The sequence below is a fragment of the Artemia franciscana genome, chromosome 7 (genome assembly GCF_032884065.1).
Source record: "Artemia franciscana chromosome 7, ASM3288406v1, whole genome shotgun sequence".
Lineage (NCBI taxonomy): Eukaryota > Metazoa > Arthropoda > Branchiopoda > Anostraca > Artemiidae > Artemia > Artemia franciscana.
Genome location: NC_088869.1, coordinates 22,938,978 through 22,956,400, shown reverse-complemented (window position 1 = coordinate 22,956,400; position 17,423 = coordinate 22,938,978). Strand labels below are relative to the sequence as shown.

The 17,423-nt window shown below is 33.7% G+C and overlaps 1 protein-coding gene across 4 annotated transcripts in view; it reads left to right on the top strand.

Moving 5' to 3' along the window:
* Positions 1-3,663: 3,663 nt before the first annotated feature.
* Positions 3,664-17,423, top strand: part of LOC136029007 (zinc finger protein 43-like) — a 65,302-nt gene continuing 51,542 nt past the window's right edge. For 3 of the 4 annotated variants that reach the window (XM_065707016.1, XM_065707013.1, XM_065707015.1), the window contains exon 1: positions 3,664-3,936. The gene's annotated coding sequence lies outside the window, so the exon portion shown is untranslated. Of the gene's footprint in view, positions 3,937-5,121; positions 5,252-17,423 lie in introns of those variants that run through there. The other variant, XM_065707014.1, reaches the window with a different exon arrangement.

Below are 17,423 nucleotides of genomic sequence, written 5' to 3'. Positions count from 1 at the left end.
CCATTTAAAAAAATATATAGCATTGACGTCACAATCCTCAAATAATCTTTTTATTTGGGGGTTATAAAGTGCCAGCCCACGGACAAGTAATCCTGAGCGTTTGTGGGGATAATCCGACTAACCTCTGACGTCATATGTGTCTCAAAAAACGCTTGGATTAATCAGATTAGTAATCGGACAAGTAAACAAACGCACCAGTAGAGTCAGTGTGACGTAGAAAGGAGTTTACCACCCGGTAACAACTGCCAATACAATTAGCCTGGGCGAAAATAATTGCATTTCGAAATTAAATTATACAATTAGCCTAATGCTAGCTTTAGCGTAAAGAGCACTAATTGAGGAGGGTTGGAACAACTGTCATCTTATGTATAATAACTTTAGGTTCTTTAAAATTTCAATTTTGTTTCTTACTTTCAGTTAAAAAACTTGCTATATTGACTGAATTTTTGAATAGTCTTAGTACCCAAAATTATCAAAACCCAAACAAAAAATATTTGCCTACTTCCCAATAACAAATACTTTATTTCATAAAGACGACTTACAAGTTTTTAAACTTCCAGTGGGCTAGACTATAGCACAAGGAAATTACGAATTGTGTAAACTTCCCATACAATTTAGTGGCAAAAATTTTTGTGTTGCTTTTTACATTAAGTTGATAAAAATTGCTTTTTTTTAACTTAATTTTTGATTTACTTTTGAACAGAAAGTAAATGTTTGTGCCTATACTCCTTTGCTTACATTTTTTTTTATTCTGGTTTCTTTCGTATATTTGCTTGTATTGTATTTTGCGAAGTCTCTAATTGTTAGTCTCTAATGTTTTATTATTTGCTTTTTTGTGCTGCTCCGTTTTCTTGGTTTTGTATGACAGGTTTTCAAATAATTAAATAGGCTTACCACCCAAAAATTCTTCACCCCGTGCGAAAGATCCATGCATATTTCCATAACCTAAGTACCTTTCACCAGGTTCTTTGAGGGGAGGGAGTTCAAGTTACACTTGCAGTATTATAATGTCATTTCAACAGGTTAAGCCTTTAAAAATTTATATTTTGCACGAATAAGTTTATTGTAAGCCCGGCCAGCATGGGCTGTCAAGAGGAGAGTCTGCAGGCTAACTTCCAAAGTTGCTGTCTAAAGATAATGCCTCAAGTTTAATTTCCAATGTTATGGCTAAGTTTCGTAAACTTTTGGCCGCGTTGATAATTCCAAAATTTAGTATGTCTGAGAATAAAGTCTAGTGGCTGGGTATTGAAACTATCGCGTGTCTGACATGAGACTGTAGTGTAAGCTATTGGTAAATTAAAAATAGGTAGCACTGTTTATGGTTCACTTGGGCTTGCCACCCCTAATGATTTATCATTATTTCTAGATATTTTTTAATGTTGTTCTAGTGATTTTGTTCTAGCTACTGATTTATGGTGATTTTGTTCTAAAACTAGCGGGTTTTTTTCTTAAATCTATTGATTTTTACGATATAGCGCACGTTGAATTATGATTCAATCGAATAAATCATATAAGAAGCTGATTAATAAAAAAAAATCAGAAAATAGTGATCAATTACAGTTCGTAATGTATTCCTGATTAGGATTTATGCAAATATATCACCTTTGAAACTTCCGATTTGTCACCATTCTATTTCAGATATAAAACCCAGAGCGTCATCATCAAGATAAGAGGCGAACCTAGTCAATCGCAAAATTGCAAAAACACTCTATACTTCCTATTTTATAATATTTGCTCAGGTCAAAATTTGTCCTCATATTTATGCTTTTTTTTTCTCTCTAATCTATCATTTCCGAATTAGATTTTTCCTCTGTTAAAACCTTTTAAAGCGGAGTGAATCGTGGATATGAATGCACCCTCTACACCGGCAAATAGAACAGAAATGGAAAAATGAAAAAATCAGAAGGTAGGTATACTTAAATATAATTTTCTAAGTAAAAAAAGAAATCATTGAAAAAGAAAATATAACTTAGTGCTTTTTGTAAAAGGATTTGAAATACAACTAGATAGATTGATTCGATTGTAGTTTGATGATTGAAGTCGGTTGGGAGTAAGGAGAGACATCTACCTTAGGAATTGTCTAATTATTTAATTTTTATTTCCAATGTCTAATCAAAACTAATAATTCGCCAAATTTTCTCATTTTTAATAGAAACACCTATTAAGTGCAGATTTCCTCCCATTCTTTAAGTGTTTGGATCTTCGTGCTACATATCAAGAGTTCGTGGTAACGAACTGTAAGAATAAAGCTACAAGGCTCAATAGTAACCGAAACCATAAAAACGCAATTTGGCTTATTTTGTTGATTCCAATATATAAGATTCACTAAGCTTAGTTCTACCCATAAAAGCCTAAGAGTCTGTGAAAATTTTACTGATTTTTGAAACTAGGGAGGAAAGACCCACTAAAAGTGAAAGAATTCTAATTAAAATCAAGCCAGTGGATTCGGCGTATAAGAAAACCCCACTGTAAAGGTTTCAAAACCGTATGTGCAAAAGTATCAACTTTTGTTTTATTTGCCAAAAGAAAAATCACAGAGTTAATTTGCTGTTTTTAGTTCCCAGGGACGATCCTATTGAACCAACGGTTCTAAAACATCGGAGAAGGGTCATTTGAATAGAAATTGAAGTTTCTGGTGTCCTTTTTATTTGACCAAAAAGTTTGGACGGCTACTAGCTCCCCTCCTGCGTCTTTTTCCTCAAAAATTGTTTGATTAAAAGTTTGAAATAGCGATTTTGTTTAGCATAGTTGAAAAGTTTCAAAACTATATCTTTATATTTAATATAACCCTGAAGATATGTTTTAGAATGAAAGTATGCTATGAATAATTAGGATAATGTACAATCAATGGCAACCAGTTTTATAGCCCCAAAGACATATATCGGTTGTTAGAATGCATTGGACTTGTATAGCTTCGATTATATATTTGCACATTAGCGGGTAAAGGTAAAGTTACTTTACTCCACACCTCCATATTGTGCAAATATATAGCCTAAGCAATATTATTATATAAATTAAAGTATTTTATTTTCATCTTATTCCGGCATATTTTATTAGGATTAGCATAACTTTACTTCTTGGGTGTGCATAAGACCAATACTAAATAAAATTTGTGAAGAGTGGGATACATTTTTCCATGAAAATAGGAAAAGACCGTTTCAAAATTATCGCTGATGCTCCAGTAATTATACTAGCTCAACTGGAGTAAAAAGAACAGCTTCTATATTTTTTGGAAAAAACTGGGGTTTTGGATTGAAAAGAAAAAAAAATCAAAAGAAAAAGCAAATATTTCGATTAGATCACAGATAAACTATTTTCAGTGATCGGAGCATAAGCGAAGAGTACTAATTTGGGAAAATACGGGGAGGAAGTAAGGATTTTGTTCTATTCTCTGCATAGAGGCATTTCTTGAAATTCCAAGGGTAATTTTCGCTTGATAAAAAACAAACATCCCTCTAAAGTTATTTTCCAGATCTATTGGGTAATTTTACCCCTTCATATAGGTGTGCCTGTATAGAGCATGGTAAAGAAACAAAACAATTATCAATTATATTGATATAGAGTATTATAATTCTAGGGATTTCTAGTCAATGATCTAGTGATTTACGAGCTGATACTCTATTAATTTTTCACTGGTCGCCGACCAGTGGTTGGCAACCTTGGATGAATATTCAAATTAACAATCAAATTAATTAATAATTAATAATACTTGTGAACAAAAGACAGCCCTATGTGACTGTAAAAAAAAATCAAGTTTATAGGTGGTATAATAGAGTAACTATAGTTGATTAAGTGTCAAAAAGTGATTAAATGAGCGTGTTACCACCACATAATTTAGGTTATGAAAATAAAACTTTCAAGCATGAATCTACCCAATGAAGTGTGTCCCAGGAATGTATCTTGAAGTACTACCTCCTGTCCCTCTCTCTCTAGAAGGTAATGTCCCTGAAATTTTTTTTTATAAAAGTAAAACCTGGCAAAATAGATCTTCTGCTTAAATAAAGTATAAGAAAAGTAGGCTATTCTCAGCTTGACAGCTTTACTCAATCACAATTTATGAAGTTTCAAAGATAAACAAATGCATCTCCTAAATTACAAAAAACCTATTGGTATAGTTTAAAACTTTGCTCAAACAACAGGAATTGTATTTTCAGAATTAAAACATGAGAAAAAAAGAACAAACAAAAAACTGGAAATCAAGGTATAATGGTGTTTTGTCATAATACCAATAGGTGTGGCCTGTCTAGTCAGCAAATTTTGAAGACATATAAATCAGAATAGGGTTAACATAGTAGCTTGGCAGTAGGTCCTACAGTGGAAGTCTATGAGCAGTCCAGTATATAAGGAAACATGTTAAGAAAACAATTCTTACTTCATAATATATAGAATGATCCTAGTTAACCTATTTTACTGTGGAAGAACCTTTATCTTCACTTTTATCACTGTTTTACAATTTTTTTTGGACTATTAATAGATATTTTTGTTTATTAATAGAGATACTGATAATTTAGGTTAACTAGCATTAGGTTAAGTTAGTTCAGATTAGTTAGATGACGCTTGGATGTTTGTTTGTAAAGGATTTATACTGCAATTTCCAAAACTTAGGGAACAAACACAAATATTTAAAAATGTGATAGAAAAACTGGAAACACAAGGAAAGAAGTGAAAATAAATTTTCTTACTGCTCATAGACTTACACCAGAAATATATTCCTGGAGTATGCTTTTGGCCTGGGATTCTCCAATATAAGTTTTATTTTCCTAAACTTATTTCTCTAACCTCTCTCCAAGATAGCAAAAAAAAGATTGCCTAGAATTTTACCACATTGGCTGCAACTTTTACCCCAAGGGATTTTAACAGATTTCTGCCACTGAATGTAGTTCATACCAAGAGTTTTTTTTAGTTTTATCAAGATTTCCCAGGATCATACTGCAAACAATTTTACATTTATTTATGTCCACAATCTAAGTCTTGAAAATTGTTTATAAACAAACACCTAGGTGCCATGTAACTAATCTAGCCTAACCTTACTTAAACTGAATTGTCAGTATGTGTCTTTTAAAATGTTTTAATAGATGGCATTGATGGTGTCTAACTACAAATATAGGTTATTAAAAAAAGAAAATAGAGTTGAATTCATGTTTATTTCTCAGAATTTTGTTTAAAAAAATCGTACAGCAGTAAAAGAAGTGAAGATGAAGGTTTTTCCCCTGCAAAATATGTTAACTAGGATTATTTTGCATGTTATGAAGTAAGAGTTGTTTTATTAGCATGTTTCCTTATGTAGAGGACCAACCCTACATTTATTTTCCAGAAACCTTCTTAACTTTGACTAATTACACAGTTTTAGAGAATATTTCACTTTCAGGATCAAAATAAACTTACCAACCTACACATGTTACGATTTTTGGATAATTTCCAGTCAATCCTAAATAAAACACAAAAATTGTACCCCCCCCCCCCTGTTAGTTAACAAAAGTTACAATCATTCCTTTAAAAACCATACAAGCTGTAGAATGATGAGGACTGACAAGGAATGATGATTTAAAAACAAAAAACAAGTCCTTTAAGGTGGTACAAGGTCCTGCAAGCTGCAGTGATCAATTGGAAAGATGGTAACAATTTAATATTATTTGTAAGGTGAGCATAATAAATTAGAGTTGGAGTAGGAGCTAAATCTGGGTCATTCTTAATAAAAATTAACTTGTAAGTTTACCTTGCTTGTAACTATTTTTAGTTGGAAAAAATAAGGACATCTTCCCCTGAAAAACAGTTATAAACCTTACCTTGCCCTTCCTTAAAAAAAACCCAAAAGCTTTTATTCAACTTCTTTGTTGTTATGGTGTTCCCTGGAAGTACCAGGGGGATTCATTTGATGTTTAATCATTCTCTTCATCAAGTATGGAGGAATTAACAGATCAGTATAGATCTTAATTTGCTCTGAAGTGCAAATTAAGGTAATTAATTAGGGTAGACAAGAACAATTATACTTTCTAAGCTATTAGGCCTAATAAAATTTTGGTACTTATGTCTTATACTGCCTACACTCAAGAAGTGATGTTAGGTCAATCCTAATAAAAAAACAACAAAATATGGTGTAAACATAATACTGTAAGAACAAATTTGGGTTATATATTCACACATTAGCATAAGCTAATTGTTTCTTAATGCAGACAGATAAAACCAGTTTGTTCTCAAGTTTTACTCAGCAAAAACTTGAGTGTTGGCAGTATAATTCACAAGTACAAAATTTTGTTACCTTTGAGTTTAGCCTTTTTACTGTATGCAGAGTTGCAGCTAGGTGGGACTCTCCCCTCCCAGGTGTTGGTACTGCATAGCAAGACTTGGAATTTAGCTTATGTTTTAGTTTAATTTAGCTTATGTGTCAACTTTAGCTGACACACTGGACAATTTTGTCAGCTCATTCTGAATATGCTTCCCACCCAAACTGAAGACCAAAGCCACAGCCCTGACTGTATACAATCTGTATCAGAGGCAACACTACAGCATTGCCTATAATAAAGAGCTGTAAGTTTTCAGTTTTTTTCTAGAGGTACTTCATATGGGGGTGGTAGTCAAATAAACTCCAAAGGGGAATGATTTGACTAGAGATTGGAAGTTTTAGTGTTCTTTTCGTGATTCAAAAGTGATCAGAGGGCAACTAGCCTCCCCATTTCCAGGTCCTCTTTTCCCCAAATGCATCCAATCAAAATTTTGAGATAGCTGTCTTATGAAAAATAGTCTAAAGGTCAAACAACTATGCCTATGGAAGGGCTGGCCATATTGACAACTGAGGAGGCCCATTTAACTTGAAGTCAAAAGCTCTAGTTCCCTTTTTAAGAGTCAAAAATAATAAGAGAGTGACCAGTCCCCCTACCTCACTCTCTTTTCCACTGAAATGTTTCCAATAAAAATTTTGAGTTAGCAATTGGGGCCAAAAAAAAAAATAATATGCAGATTTTGTTTTAGTTACTCTTGTGTGTTGAGCCAAAATCGAAACACCTGTTAACTTGAAAAGGTTAAAAAATTAAATAAAGAAACAATCTTTTTTTTAACTGAAAGTAAGGAGCAATATTAAAACTTAAAACAAACAGAAATTACTCCAAATATGAAAGGGGCTGTTCCCTCCTCAATGCCCTGCTCTTTATGCTTAAGTTTGACTCCTTCTCTCAACACCACTTTTTAAAACAGTAAAAAAAAACTCTAGTGTAAAGAGCAGGGCAGTGAAGAGGGAACAGCCCCCTTCATATATGGAGTAATTTCTCTTCGTTTTAACTTTTAATGTTGCTCCTTACTTTCAGTTAAAAAAACTTTTTTTTATTTAATAGCCTCAAAAAGACTGACTGTGATTGCCAAAATGATTTTTTTTCATTACATTTAAAGGGTTTGGATTCACAGATTACAATAAACTGAGGCTAAAATTGTAATTAGGCTGCTTAAAAACAAGTAATAACGTCTAGCATTCAGTTTTTTTTTATGTTGAGCTTAATAATCGTCTGTTAGGCTACAATCATCTTTAGTGTAGAGGCGTTTGTAACTTTTGCTAGTTGGTGTAGCCTACCCATACTCACTGTAATCTAGAATCAAATGTTCACGCAACGGGTACAAACGATAACGTAAAACAACGAGGCAGTTTCGTAATAATTAATAGTGTCATCTATGGTATTTTGATCCAGAAAAGTTACGGATAGCTTTATAATACCAACTAGATTATATAAGATATTGTTCCAAGTTTTCATCCGTCACGATGTCTACGATTGAAAAGGATAAAGTTCAACTGGCTGCAAAGTCAATTTAGTCCCTTCTTTCGATACTATTGTGTTGTTGTTTTTTCAACGCAGAGGAATAGCCTTTGATCATGTGATTACTGATCGATAACGAAGAAACAAAACCAAAGTGTTGCTCTCGCAACACTTTAACTGGCGAAGCCGGAAAAAGGTTGCCGCAACACTTCACGTTGCTCAGGCAACGTAGGTCGAGTTTTCCTATAAAACGCCGTAGTTAAACCGGCAGAGTTTCGCCTTCCTTTTTGCTAAGACAATCAAAACTCAGCGATTAAATAGGCTGGTACTTTTGACAAAGTCTTTGATCCGATTGGTCGGAATTCAAGAATTGAATGAATATTGTTTTTTTTATTAATATGCATTTGGAACGAAACTAAACATTTACCTTAGAATTTTATAGGCAAGTGTTTCCTTATGTTGGCTAGAATGGAACCAAATTTCCAAGAAGTTTGAATAGACTAGTAGGCTATATTTTTTACAAAAGTTTAATTTTTACCTTTGTTTTAATCCTCATAAGTAGGTATAGACTTTTTAGACTAGACCTAGCCCGACCCTTTTCCTTGGCTTTCTATCCTAAGGGTTTCACTAAGCTAAATTTACAGTAGCTTATTCATTTATAAAGGAAAAAGCAAAACATAGAAGCCTTGAAGAACGATTATCTACCCTAGTTAGAAACAAAATATTATTCACTTGACAAGCAGATACTTTTTAGAATTTTCCTATGAATTTTGACTTCTTGTCCAATTCTTTGTTTTTATCATAGACTATTGCGTCTCTGCTGGGGGTATACACATATTCAATTTATTTATAATGGCCAGTACAACCCTGACGAGCTCAGCGGTTATAGCGATTATACATATATTATAGCGCTTATAGATATATACGGGATAACCACTTCCCGTCGGTTTTGAATTTTTCAGAAAACTAGCAAAAGATTTTGTTTGTTTGAAGAATTTTCGAACGAATGAGACTTTCTCATTAAGTCAGTTAGTGGTATTTTGTCTAATCTTAGGAAGCGACTATTTTAGTATGGTTAGTGAAGTTGTAAGCGACTACGGCAAGCGTATGTATTTTCAATTTAGTTACCCTTTAAATGTATTTTCTGTCTTATTTCTTTCCTTTTGCTACTGCAAAAGAATTTTTTAATGCATTTTTAGTCGTACTTTCTCTTGGGGGAACAATTAAAGAATATTTTGACTCGCTAGAAGAATTTTTTATTTATCATAGGGGTGAGAAAAAAATACGGGTGTACTTGGCAGAAGTTAATTTTATTATTATATTTCTGGACTGTGAATCCCATAATTTTCCGTGATTCTTAAGATTGGTCCATTATTGGTCGATAGATCACTTTTCGATTTTAATAGGTAGGGGGTTGTGAATGTTAGTTGGAGTTCTTGGTTGCCTTTTTTGGAACCATCTTAGATGTACATTAACTATTTCTTTAGACTCGTAGGGAGTTAGCGGGTATGTAGGATATGGTGAATGTCCATTTTTCTCATAATTTGACGTATTTGTTTCCTCCATTGATCTTCTAGACTTGGTTTACTTGAGACTATGAATTATTTTGTAAGTCAATTACTTACGAAAACGTAACGGGCTGGCGCAGTCCATTAGTTTTTCAAATACGATAATGTCTTTTTTTTGTAAAATTTTTGATCCAAAATTCTCATTATCCATGTAGAATTTAATTGTTACGTTTTTTTAATTCTTGATATTGCTCTTCATAAATGAAATGGGTTGAATTGTTTATCATCATTGGATTGTTCTCACACTGTACCATAAGTAGTTTTCATAGATCTCAAGCACTATGTTTTCATTAATCTAAGTCTATCAGTAATCCTAGAAACTTTAAAGGCTAGATTAATTCGAAACCTTTTTCTTCTCGTATTTGCCAAAAGTTCTCGCGAATTAGGGATGCTATTAAGGGGTATTTCTTGGGGGTGTTGCAAGAAGTAGCGCTGCAAAGGTGTGTAAAGCATATTTATGCCTATATTTGTAGTATTTTCTCATTACTTCTTGTGAAAAGGAATCATACGATAAAATAATCATTCCTTGTATAATAAAATCGTCGCTAAGGATGATGGGAACTCGTAGCAAAGAGCTTAAGGTACTATAATGTAAGTTCCTTACTGCATTTGTCACCGCAGATTCCAGAATTATTTTGTTTAGTTCATGATCTATTTCTGAAAGGTTTGACAAACTTTTGGTTTTACTTGGAATCCAAAAGTCTCGTCTCGTAGGTACTTGGTTTTGGTCGGTTCTTAAAGTGTCAGCATTACTTAAAGTTCTTTTCCGCGGAATTTTTTCCTGGTTAGTACTGGTTACTCATATAAGCAGGTTAATTAGCTAATGGGTAATTACCTTGTCAGCCTAGAGTTCTTTTGGGGACTCGTCTAGAAATGACATGTTTTGTTATGATTTGAATTTTTTTGAATTTAATTTATTTTTAAACGCGTCTTTTTTTGCTTGCTTTGACTTTTTACGCTTTAAGAACATTTTATTTCCCCTTAAGGCGTATTCTTGAGATGTTGGATCATACATGAATTGGGCATAATGTCGGATTTCATCTAAAGAGCTTTAGCAAACTTTTAACACGGAATTGTTCCTTGGCGAGAATTTTTTTTATGAGTCACTTTTTTATTTTATCGGTAAATGATTTATTCATTTTACCCCTGGCTGATAAATTTCTCGTTAATATTCTAATGTATCGGGCTTTTTGACTATTCGGCCTGACTTGGTTGTTACCTTTTCCTCTTTAGGTTGAGTATCTTTTTCTTTGGTTTTGCTAGCGATATTAAATCGAATTTTTTATATTGTTTCTTTAGGAACTTTTGACCTTTCAGCTGTGCCTTTTTGGCTTGAGCAGTAGCACTATTTGGCCTTGGTCTTTGTGAGTCCTTTAGTTTATCTGTGTCTGATTTAGTTTCTGTTTCCGAGGAACTCGTACTTGTAGATTTAGTACTTATTTCTTTGAAGATGTTTGAGATTTTGGTGTTGACCCTGCTTGACATTCAAAAATTTCTTCTCGTGATGTAGAGGGTTTACTGCTTGGTTCTTCTTGTTGATTTTTTTGCTCGGGAGAGTTGAAGGATTCTTGGGAGCTAAGTGAGGAGTCAAACGTATTCTTAGGATGTCTCCATTGTTTAAAAGGCATGTCCTCAGTAGGGTGGGGAATTGATTGCGTCAGGGTTTCCTTCCAAGATAGCCAGTCCTTTGGTTTTGCTTTTGAAACGATTATATCATGATATTTTTGTTCATTAGTGGCCGGGCTAACATCAAATTTACTTTGTATGGCCTTAATCGGATAATTAATAAAATCCATGGCTTCTCGTAATGTTTGTCTTTGGGGCTGGTTGACCTGTTCTGGCCTTTTGTCACTGGGTGTATTTTTGGCCTTATTTAATTCATCGTATAAAGTTAGGGGCCTGTCTATGGGGTGATAGGAGGTATTGCATCGTCAGGGTATCGTTTTGGTGGGCAAGGAGTTGAAATCCTATCGGGGAAAAATTGAGTTTTTGGGGGAATTGTTTAGTCCAATTCTTCCGAATCTTCGCTTGAGGATGAATCGCTTTCTTTGTGTTTTCGCGTGTTGGGTATTCTATCCTTGGGAGTAACCATATTGATCATCGTTGGAAATTCGTGAAACTTTTCCTCGTCGCTACTATTTTCAAAATATCCTTGTTTAAAATGGAAAGGCTTAAGTTCCCTCAGTCTTGATTGGGGTGGTTCATTTTCATCTTCCAGTATGTTCGATGTTGATGGGCGCGGGGTCCACATTTCTGTGAATTTTGCGCTTTTTACGACTAATATGAGTCTTACAAGTTTTTCTAGATTTAGGTTTTAAAAGTGTAAATGTTACATTATCGTCATACTTTTTTATTATTCTGTAGGGGAGTTTTTTGCCGTCTACTTTTGTTTCATTTTTTAAGTAAACGCAATCTCCTATCTGAAAATTGAGTTTTCCTTTAATATTTTGCATATTTTTGGCTTCTTGTTTTATTTTTGATTTTCTGATTTCTTTTTTCACAAGTTTATAAGTTTTTCTCATTCTATTGATAAATTCTTGTTTATAATCTTAGGAATCATTATAGTATTGTCTTGACTCTATAATTTCATCATACGGGATTCGAAAATCTCGTCCGAGTAATATATAGAATGGGTTATCTCGTATAATGAGGGAGAAAGCTGTATTAATCACATTTGTTAAACAGGGTGAAGTTTTGTGCCGATCTCTTTTATTATCTTTTGTGGAAATACCTAAAATATTAGAGAATAGCTTATGCCTGTTTTCAATTTTGCCATTAGCATGGGGGTGGTATGGGGTTGTTACCAATTTATTTATTTGATGAAATGACATTAAATCCTTGGTTACTTTTGATATGAAATTAGGAACATTGTCGCTTAACACTGTATTATGGACACCGAAATTAAGAAATATTTTAGCAAGGGCTTTGCTTGTGGTATAAGCGCTTTGGTTTTTTAATGGCTTAGCAAACGTGAAACCAGAAAAATGATCGATTACTGAAAGTACGCAGGTATGTTCTTTGTTGGATGTGGGTAATCCACCACTTGTACCATATAAATCAAAAGAAACTTTATCGAATGGAAACCTGGCCGTAGGTGTTCTTCCTATTGTTGGATTAGGTTGGATTTGAGGATTCTGTCTTAAATTACATGTTTCACAACTATTAACATAATTCTTCAACTTTGTTAAGGCTGAAGTAACGAAAAAGTATTGTTTTAGTCTATGGAAGATTTTATCTATCCCCAAGTGTCCACCTACTTCGGAATGGAAAAATTCAAAAGCGGGTTTTTCTAGACTTTGGAGTAAAATTGGTATTATGGAAGTTTTGTTTCTATTATTATTATAAGTCATTATTCTACATAAATTTTTTTCATCTAAATCATAATGGAAATTATCAATTTCTTTTTTGAAAAATTTCCTATTATCAGGTAGTTCTTTATCATACAATAAATAATCTATCAGAGCAGCGCAGATATTGTCTTTCTTTTGACATATTTTTATGTTATTTAATGAACATAACCGGGTTATTTCTTCCTTAACCGGATTATTGGTTTTTATTTTTAAATTTTTATTATTTGGAACATATTTTGCTTTTATCTTGTTAACTTCTTCGTTTTCATTTACTACGGGAGTATTATCTGGAAATCTACTTAGATAATCACATGGGGCATTTCGTTTTTTCTTAAGGTATTCAAATTCATAGTCTAAATCTTGGATCTTTAGTATCCATCTCGCGAGGATTCTTGTTGTCTTTTTGAAAGTCTGTAAATATTGTAGGCTTTTATGGTCGGAACGTAGTTTAAATTTTCTTCCTACTAAATAATATCGAAATTTATCTACGTGATGTATAATGGACAATAATTCAAGGTGTGTAGCTGAGTAATTACTTTCTCGGGGGGTTAGGGTGCGAGAAGCGTATACTATAACTTTTTCTTCTCCGTTTATTGTTTGGGAGAGGATTGCCCCAATTCCCTTGGTTGAGGCATACGTTGTAACAACGAATTGTCCTGGTTGGAAATCTGGTATTGATAATATAGGTTCTTAAATAAGAGCCTTTTTTAAGTAATCTAATGAATTCTGAGCCTTTTTAGACCAACTAATTTTTGTGGATTTCCTCTAGTAAGGTCAGTTAGTGGTTTCGCTACCTGTGCGTAATTCCTTATAAATTTTCGAAAATAACTAATTAATCCTAAGATTCCTCGTAATTGCTTAACAGTTTGAGGGGTTTTAGATTCTTAGCAGATATTATTTTTTCAGGGTCTGGGGAAATTTGTCCTTGTTTTACAACTACTCCTAAATATTTTATTTTTGTTTGAAGAAGATTCACTTTTTTTGGTCTACATTTTAAATGACCTTTTCTAAATTTCTCAAATACTTTAGCTAAGGTTACTAAATGGTCTTCCGGATTTTTGTCCATTGCTATGACGTCATCGACAAAGTGAATTATGTTATTTAGACCTCTTAACAAGTGCAGTAAGGGTCTACACAGTGCACTTGAACTTGCTTTTAGTCTAAAAGATACTCTTGAATATTCATAAGAGCCACACTCTCTTGTAGAGAACTTAGTTTTATATACATCCCCCTCTGCTATTTTCACTTGATGATAGCCTTGTGTCAAATCTAGGGAAGTAAATATTTTATTTGTATTGGATATGGAATCTACAATTCCATCTATTCTAGGTAGGGAAAGTTTGTCACTGAGCACTTGCTTATTCAGGGCTCTATAATCTACTACTAACCTAAGATTTCTTTGGTACAAGTATAACGGGCGCAGAATATGGACTTGTGCTTGGTCTTATGACCTCGTTTCTTTCGAGCTCCTGAGTTTTATTTATTCGCCACTCTTTATGTTTATATGGGATATGATCGGGCTGTTTTGCCAATGGTAGTCCTTTAGTTTGGATTGCATGTTCATAAAACGGGAGAAGTCCTATGTCTTCTTCAGATTTCGAAAAAAACATCTTTATATTCCCACAGTAGGTCGCATAATTTTAGTTTCAATGGAATGTCAGTTATGTGATTTAATTCAAATTTTTCAAGAAATTGAATTTTTGACAGGGGATAATCCTTGTCAAATTGAGTATTTATATTATTCACCAAGTTTTTTCCGATTTTTTTCCAATTATTTATATCCGTTTTCGATACTACCTGTATTTCCACTAAACTTGTTCCCTTGTTTAGGGTAATCAGGTCAGTTGCGTGAGTGTTCTTTACCCAAATGTAACCTTCACCCTTTTCATAATTTATAATTTTCCTTCGCGCGTTAGATTTTTTGGAATATCCTCCAGTGGTGAGGCTATCCAAATTTCGCTTTTATCATTAGTGGGTTCTAGCATTTGCGATATTTGGACTCTGCATTGATTTTGGGGGAATTTGAGTCTTTCGTACTAAAAATCCATAATATTTTTCACTATGATTTTCTTCTATTAAGTTTAGAATATTATCTGTTGGTTTTTTACTGGGAGTCTACACTTGCTAGTTTTTTCCATAAATCAGAAATTTCTTGAATTTCTTTCTCCCTATACTCTTTCATATTGCCAATGTTCTTGTTTATCTTATTTGATTGCATGTTATTTATTATTGTTTTGGTATCCGTCGGGTAAACGAATTCGGAATTTGCCAAGTCCAATAATATTTTATTGGCTTTAAAAAAATCAGCGCATATTATTGCTTCGCATGGAAAATTTTTACAAATTATAAATCGAGTATGAAAATTTTTGTTGTCCTTGCGCAAGGCTAGGTACACAGTTCCCTTTACGTCCAGATAATGTCCGGTTACGCTTGATAGATTAGGACATATATTACTCATTCGTCGTTTAATATAATTGGGCAATTTGTTAAATATGGATGTGTATATTACATTTACTGTTGCCCCTGAATCTATAAGGGCTGAAAAATAAATATTCCCTACATTAAAATTTTCAAATATTGGTAAAATTTATTTTTATTTGCACTGAAAAATGGTATAATCACTGGTGGGGACCTATAATTTATACCTGCCGCCAAATTTTGGTCCTATGAATTTTGTAGGCTTGTGTCGTTTCCCTGAGGTTCCCAGATGTTCGGTGTAGAACTTTCATTTGTTCTACTTTGGTTTTCTTGATTATTATTTGAAGTGGAGTTGTTATATTGTTACCGTCGGCTGATATATCTACCACTTGTATTTTTATTCCAAACGTTACTAGGTTGGTTTGTCCTTCCGCGATACCCTCCGCGATACTGATTCGTATTGCGTTGGAATTCTTATTTGAACTTTGGAGATTACCTCGTGTGTAATTATCAAACTCCAAATAATTACCCCAAATTGAAACTGCTCGATTACCTCTTGCGGCGTAGCCACTATAATTTGTCCCCCTGGACAAACGGATGCCCGTCCGCCTATAATTAGGGCGATAATTGTTTTTTACAAAACAATTCCTGGCTATATGGCCTAATCGGTTGCAGGTGTAACGCCTTGTTGGTTCATTATTGGTTTGTGATCTCAATTGATTATTGGGTGCAAAACGTACTTGTTTTGGAGATGTGGTGGTTCGAGTTTGATTTCGAATGGGTTTTGGCGATGATCCTCGGGAGAAAAATCGCGGAGAGGGATCTCTTAATTTTATAGGGGTTTTGTTTTCTACTGCATTTATTGATAGTTTCTGATGTTGTAGGACAATTGAGTCTCTTCTCATGGCTGTTTTTACCTCCTGAACTGCCAGTTCTAAGTTATCAATATTTTTGGCAATTAATAGACGATATAATTTTGGGTTCCGCCCCTGTTTAAATGCATTCAGTATTATTTTTCCATATAAATCCCCTTCACCCGGAACGTATCGAGCTTCTATTGCGTTTCGAATCTTGTGCAAATATTCCCTTACGTTTTGAGTCTCTTCAAATGTTACAGGTCTCTGTTTCAGTTTATTCAATGAACTAGTGTTAATGAATCTTTTCTGGAAGCCCTGTAGCAATAACTCTATTGAGTTAATTGTTGAGATGGCTTCTTTGCCTATCGTATTTTCAATTTGTTTCAAAAACGTTAATGCCTGTCCCTTCAGTCTTAAGAGTAGCATGTTTTTTTAATACTTTTAAGTCAATTTTTGTCATTTCTACGAATTGTCCTAGATGGATGTTGAATTGATCAACATCTGTATCCCCTTCATATTCTGGTAATGACTTTTGTTGTGCTTTTAATAGTTCATCTTGTTCCTGGGCCATTTTTATTGTTTTATTTCGACTTTTTTTTTTAATATTACTCAAGGTATGGGTTATATTACATTTTTAATTTGGAAGTTTTTAAATTTTACTGATATCTCATTTTTTAAGATTTGGTTTATTTTGGGATAGGGTATAGCCTACATACATAAAGAGCACAATAATAGAAATAAAATTACACTGCACCTAAAAATCAAAGAATATTATGTAAATAATCATAATTGTCTATGTTAGTAGGCAGTCATATTGTCAGGTACCTACAGTTGCTTTTATTGTCTTTCTTTTGAGGGCCGCGCCAAATGTTACAGGGGGGTTGTTGGATAAGGTGAAGCTAGGGGGTGTTTATTTAAAGGAGGATTGTTGTGAGTTTTATTGCTATGAGAAACTTGGGACTTTTCTAGGTCTTGGTGGCTTTATTCCGATATGAGATATGGGAAATTCAAATTTAGATATGGGAGCAAAGTAGCTAACAGAATAAGAAAGCTCTCTGAATAATCCCCGGTAACCTGGGAGACAGAATCATATCAGTGATGTTTAGGTCTCCTTAATTGTATAGATTCTCTTGTGAACGTTCCGAAAAGACTAGAGGAACTGTACCTGATGCCTTAGTTCATAGACAAAAAATGATTAATTGGCAATAATTTTATTTTCGTACTCACATACAACTTTGGATAAGACAACTTCAATAAACTCTAGCATGGAATGGTACACATTAACGCCAGAACTCAACTGCTTGCCCCGGCTGCCTGCCTCGCGCACAAATAAGACTCAAAACTGGATTTCTAAAACAAGAACTGGGCAGATGACCTGGGCAGGTGACCTCCATTGAAAATGTCGCAATACCACTGGTATTTCCCAATCATGATACATTGACTAGTCTCCACTCCCAAGAGTTAGTTTTGTAACAAGGATTTTTCCTT